Source organism: Vombatus ursinus, unplaced genomic scaffold (assembly GCF_900497805.2).
Source record: "Vombatus ursinus unplaced genomic scaffold, bare-nosed wombat genome assembly UNPS02006874.1, whole genome shotgun sequence".
Classification (NCBI taxonomy): Eukaryota; Metazoa; Chordata; class Mammalia; order Diprotodontia; family Vombatidae; genus Vombatus; species Vombatus ursinus.
This window is the reverse complement of record NW_020946652.1, coordinates 5,140,767-5,147,065: the sequence shown is the minus strand read 5'-3', so window position 1 is coordinate 5,147,065 and position 6,299 is coordinate 5,140,767.

Below are 6,299 nucleotides of genomic sequence, written 5' to 3'. Positions count from 1 at the left end.
GAAGGAAGGAAGGAAGGAAGGAAGGAAGGAAGGAAGGAAGGAAGGAAAAAGCGGCCAATAGCCAGAACCAAGATTACGCCTCTCCAGGAAGCCCACCTGCCTTCTCTCTCCATCCAATGCTTCGTCATTAGTTCCCTTCAGTCACTGTTGGCAGCTTTTGCTGTGGCTCCTCCTTAGCCATGGCAGCGCAGGGACTGGGGTGAAGTGCAAAATAAACAACGTTGGGGTGCCATCTCATACCTATCAGATTGGCTAACATGACAGAAAAGAAAAATGACAAATGCTAGAGGGGCTGTAGAAAAATTCAGACACTAATGCACTGTTCGTGGAGTTGTGAACTGGTCCAACCATTCTGGAGAGCAGTTTAGAACTATGTCTAAAGGACTATAAAAAATGTGAATACCTTTGATCCAGCAATACCACAGCTAGCTCTGTAACCCAAATAGACTGTAGGAAAAGGACTCAGATGTACAAAAATATCTCTAGCAGCCTTTTTTGTGTATGTGTCGGCAAAAAATTAGAAATTGAGGGGATGCCCATCAATGGGGGGATGGTTGAAAAAGTTGTGGTATATGATTGTGATGGAATACTATTGTGCTATAAGAAATGATGAGCAGGATGGTTTCCAAAAAACTTGAAAAGACCTATATGAATTAATGCAGAATGAAGTAAACAGAACCAAAAGATTATTATATACAGTAACAGCAATATTGTCAGAAGTAGAATTTGAATCTAGGTCTTCCTCACTCCCCAAAGCCCTCCAGACCACATGTTGGGAGGTAAGTGTCAGACACCTTTGGTATTAGTGTGCTTCCATTTATTTTGAGAGTTGTAGCAAATGAGAAAAATGAGCAAATATCATGTTTTTCATTGTCAATTAAAATGGAAAAAGGAAACCATCACATTGTATCATGATCTGCCCTTGCTGAACTTGTTTATGGCACCCAGGGTTCACCAAAGGCTAGTTTTCTGAAAAAATGGAGATGCCCCTGAAGACTTTTCCAACATGCCAGCATTCTGGAGGTGCTAGTGAACCCTGCTGCATGGAAGAGGAGGCAGGAGGATCTAAGGATTAGAGGTGAAATGTTTAAGTTTGAGCATCTCCCAAGGCTCTGTCCTTAGATCTCTTCTTGCTCTCTTCCTTTCTTCAATAACCTCTACTAATGACTATCAATGTTTAAGTCTAGACCCTGATTTCTCCTCAGGATGCCAGTCCTATGTGGTTAACTGTCAGATCTGCCTTGAAGTCTTGAAGGCAACTCAAATGGGAAATATCTCAAAATCAGGCCATTATCTCACCCACGCCTGCCTCTTTCCCTAGATTCTCTTTGCGAAGGCACCCCCATCTGCTCAGGCACCCAGATTCAAACCCTTCATTATCAGCATCATCTTGGACTCTCTCCTCCCCCCTCCTCCCATCACATGGTTAATCAATTGCCAGATCCTCGGAATTCTCCTCTGCTCTCCACTCACGTAGCAAACTCTCACGGCATGACCCCTCACACTGACTATTTTAATAGCTTCCTCCTTGGTCTCTGTTTCCAGTCTCTTTTATTTATGCTCCTTCCTCCACAGTTATCAAAATAATCTTCCTAAGGTACAGGTCTAATCACATCATGTCCTTGATCAAAAGCCTTCCATGGCTTTCTATTGCCCTGCAATAGAATGCAATGCTTTCTACCCTGGCACTCGAGGCCCTCTCCCATCTGATTCTACCTTCCCTTTCCCACCCTGTTTCACATTTTCACATAATCTCTACTCTTGACAAATTAGACTATGAGCTTCTCCTGAACTCATCCCTCACGTTCTTTCCTACATTCATGCCTTTACACAGGCTGCCTCTCATGCCTGAAACACGCTCTCATCTCTTATCCATCTATCGACATCCTTCTCCTGAGGTCCAACTTGGGTCCCACCTCCTCCAGGCTTTCCAGGAGCACTCAATTGGAATTTCTTAGATGACTGTTTGTTCGCCTTATCACTTGTGTCTTATATCTATTTGTGCACCCCTGTGCACATCTGTGGGATTATCAGCTCCTTGACGGTGGAGAAAGGTTCATTTTGTCTTTGTATCTCCAGCTCGTCTACCAGGGTCATGTAGGACTATAGATCCCGAGCTAGAAGAGACCTCCAAAGTCAGCCGGTAAATATGTTTAATACGATTGTACATGTATAGGCTACCTCCGATTGCATGCCATCTTGGGGAGGAGGGAGGGAAGGGAGGGGGAAAATTTAGATCTTGTAAAAGTGAATGTTGAAAATCAATTAATAATTACTTTAAAAAATAAGCCAGTCCAACCCCCCAGATTTAATAAATGAGTAAACTGAGGCCAAAGTGATTTGCTTGAGATCACATAGGCGGTAAGAGGCAGGCTGGGGATTTGAACCCGGGTCATCTGACTCCAGGCCTAGGGCTCCTTCCACTGTACCGAAGTAAGTGCTTAACAGATGCTTAACAAATGGGTTGATGGTAAAGAGAGAAGTAAATGTTCACTTAAGATGGGCAAAAAGAGAGTCAAACCTAGCCCAGATAGACCCTCTCAGTTTATGAGCAGATTCAAATAGAGTTAACATGTGTTTATACAGCTCCTACTGTGTGTCAGAAGCTGTGCTAAGTGCTGGGAATACAAATTCAAGAAGAAAGGAGAGCCTTTCCCCAAAGCGCTTATATTTGAAACGGGTGGAGGAGATAATAAAGGAAGGTGAGAGATGGGTGAGGGAGTGCCAGGTGGAAGGCATGCTGGAGAACAGCCCAGGGAGTCAGGAGCATAGCCTGGAGAAGAATTACTCTGAAGCTAGTGGCATTGGGTCCCAGGACTTACTGCTGGGGTGAGCCCAGCTGGTCACTTGATTCCCCCTCACCTTCTGGCACTTTCACTGCAGCTGGTGCAGGTGTCCTGAGCCATCCCAAGGCTCATCCCATGACCAGTGCTCCCGACCTCTTCTTGGCCACATCTCTTTTCCTCAAAGGTTGTGGCTGCCATAGCTCGGGGTTGCTTGTCTCCTTCCCGCCCCCTCCCCCCTTTTTAGTCTTGCTTACAAATGCATTCTCCCCTAAGTAAATGCTCACTGTGCCCAGGTTGCTAAATACATATACCCCATTGATGACCTTTCCAGCCCATGTTCTGTCCTTCCCTCCCCAGAGTAGGCTGGTCTTATTCCTGGGGAAAGGATCTGGTAGGTGACTGTGGTTGGTAATGAGACAATCAGAGACTAGATTGAAACTTACGGTGGTCACTCGTGATTGTGTCTTACAGCCTGGGTGAGGCCAGAGAATCTCTGGATCTCATCCTTTGACTCCCCCTTTATCGTGGTGGGCCTGGTCAAAGACCTGGAAGCCCCAAACTTGTTGCTAACCTGCTGACTTTCTCTGTCTTGTTGTTTGTTTCTTCCTCCGGCTAATGGAGGGCCCTTGACAAGACAAGAGCCAGTCAAAGAATCTTAGATTTGTGCTGTTTGCCTTAATGCCACTGGTCTGGGTCACAGCTAGATGGATGGAGAAGGAGAAGGGAAGAAAACAGGCATTATTCAGCACCTACTATGTGCCAGGGACTGAAACAGACAGAGGGACTTGCCCAGAGTCACATGACCAATCTGGGGCTGGATTTGAATTCAGCTTGTCCTGATTCCAGCCTATCACTAGCCACCTGGATGGCTGAATTGCCCCAGGTTAGCAAAACTACTAGGGATTAACCGGTTGCAGAATCAGAGAATCTAAATTCAAATCATGTATCTGAAGCTTACTTCCTATGTGACTATGGGTAAATCAGTCAACTGTCCTGGGCCTCAGTTTCCTCATTTGTAAAATGAGGGGATCAGACCTGATGACTTCTGGTGTCCCTTCCAATGCTACATCTCTGAGCCTCTTAATTCAAAGTGTCTCCTTTTCCATACTTATTCCATGTAAACTAGCAGGCAGAGCTCAGAGCCGTCACCAGCCTCTGCTCCAGAGTCCTCCCCAGCTCTCCATGCATGCGTGTTCTCCTGCATTGGACTCAAGACCATTCTGCTTTCCTTCTGGTGACAGTGTCTGAGTAGCCCAGAGAAGTTCGCTGGGCAAGCTCAAAGGGGGACTGGGGTGTATCTGGACAGTGTGCTTTTTGAGATGTGTGCCAGGTGGGCGGCAGCTCAGCACCGTCCCTCCCCCCAGGGAAGGTGAATGCTAAAACCAAGGAGCTTTCGGGAAAGCCTCGTCCCCTTCTCTCCCCTCTCCACCACAGACTTGAAAGCGTCTCCTAAAGTCCTCATGAGAGCGAAATCTATTTCCATTCGATGAGCATTTATTAAGTGTTGAAAACTTATTTACTCATTTTAATCAATTATAACATAATTATTTATTAATTTTAATAAACATATGTTAGGCTCCAGGGGAGCAAAGGCCAAATGAAAAACTGCCCCTTCTCTCCAGGACCTTACATTCTACAGGGCACTGGGAAGAAATGCAGTATTTCGATTTCTCCCATTGACTTGTTCTGTTATTCTAAAATTTACAAACACCAAGTGAAATGGGCATTTGCACATACAGCAGGACAGAAAAGGAGTATTGTCAAGAGACATATATAGCTAGCATTCCTCTTTATGTGAATCTGATAATTTTTTATCTGATAACTAAATGAAAGGCAATTAGAGGAAAGAGCAGAGGATCATAGATTTCTAGCTGGAGGAGGGTTAGAGACCACGGAGTCTTTTTCCTCATTTTACAGTTGAGGAAATAAATGGAGAAAGGGTAGGTGACTTGTCTTTGGTCAAATCCAAGCTATTGTTGGGACGAGATTTGAATTCAGGCCTTTGGATTCCAAGTCCACTTCTCTGTCCAGGATACCACCTAACTATCCATTGCCCTCCCCACTAACTTGCTGAGTCCTGAAGGAAGTTAGGGTTCACCTAAGCCAGGGGTTCTTAATATTTTTCTTGAGTCATGGACTCTTTTGGCAGTCTGGTGAACCCAGCAGGCTCCTTCTCATAATAAGGTTTTTAAAATCATAAAATAGGGTTAGGATTACAAAGAAAGCTAATCATATGAAATAGTTATTAAAATATATGAAAAATAAACAAGTTTACAGGCTGAGTTTGGGAACCCCTGACCCAAAGAGAAGAGGCCAGGGAAGTGCATCCTGGGAAGTGGAGATGGAATCCCCAGACTAGAGACTCACATCACATTGGGCAATTCTGCTGGAACATAGGGGAGTGAAGGGAAGTGATTTGAAATCAATCTGGTGACGTCAGCAGGAACAGGCGAAGCAGCAAAAAGCCAAGCATCCCTTTCTCTTCCCGGCAAGGGCCAGTGGGATGCTCTTCCAGGGTGCATCATGTAGACGCGGGATGACGCCAAACTGAGAAGGGCGTGGGAAATTCTGGAGGCAACAGGAGCCTCTCAAGCTGCTTGATTAGGAGAGAAACATGCCCAGGCCTGTGTTTTAGGACTCTTAGTTTGGTAGCTGCTGCATAAAGAATGTTCTGGAAAGGTGAGGGACTAGATGTGGGGGAAAATAATGAGTAGGGCCTCTCACTAGAGCAGAGGATGATGATGAGGGTTTGACTCAAGACGTATAAACAAAAAGCCCTGCTGCCCTCTCTGGCAAAGCTCTCTCTCTCACACTGGACAGAAAGAGACAGAGAAAGACAGAGACAGAGAGAGAGGGAGGGAAGGAGAGACACACACACAAAGAAAGACAGACACAGAGAGACAGAGACAGATAGACAGAGAGAGACAGAGACACAGAGACACACATACAAAGAGATAGAGATAGAGACAGAGACACAGAGGAAACAGAGAGACAGAGACACAGAGAGACAAAGAGACACACATACAAAGAGATAGAAAAAGAGAGAAAGAGAGAGAGAGACAGACAGACAGACATAGACAGACAGACAGACACAATGAACCAGAGCTGGAGCCAAGCCAGAGGTGGCAGCAGAGGCAGAGACAAAGAATGCCTGACTGAATCCAGAAGACCTCCATAGAGCACGTCCTCCTGTTGGTTGTGTGGCTCTGGATAAGTTGCTTAACCTCTTAGTGCCCCCCCTCCCCCACCCTGGACATTGCAGCATAAGTGACAATCTGAATTGGTCCAGGGGATTTCCTAATCTGGTCTGTTCCTTCTCCCTCCTCACCACAGAAGTAGATTATCCCAAAGCTAGAGTGGACCAGAAGACCAAATTGTCCTTGGATCCCACTAAAGTTAATGGAGCTGCTGAAGAGGAGGGACAAGATGAAGGGCAGAGACTTTGCTGATCTGTTAGGACAGCAGCCTCATGTTTCCTTGCTCAAGATTTAGGGAAATGCTGATGGATGCTGT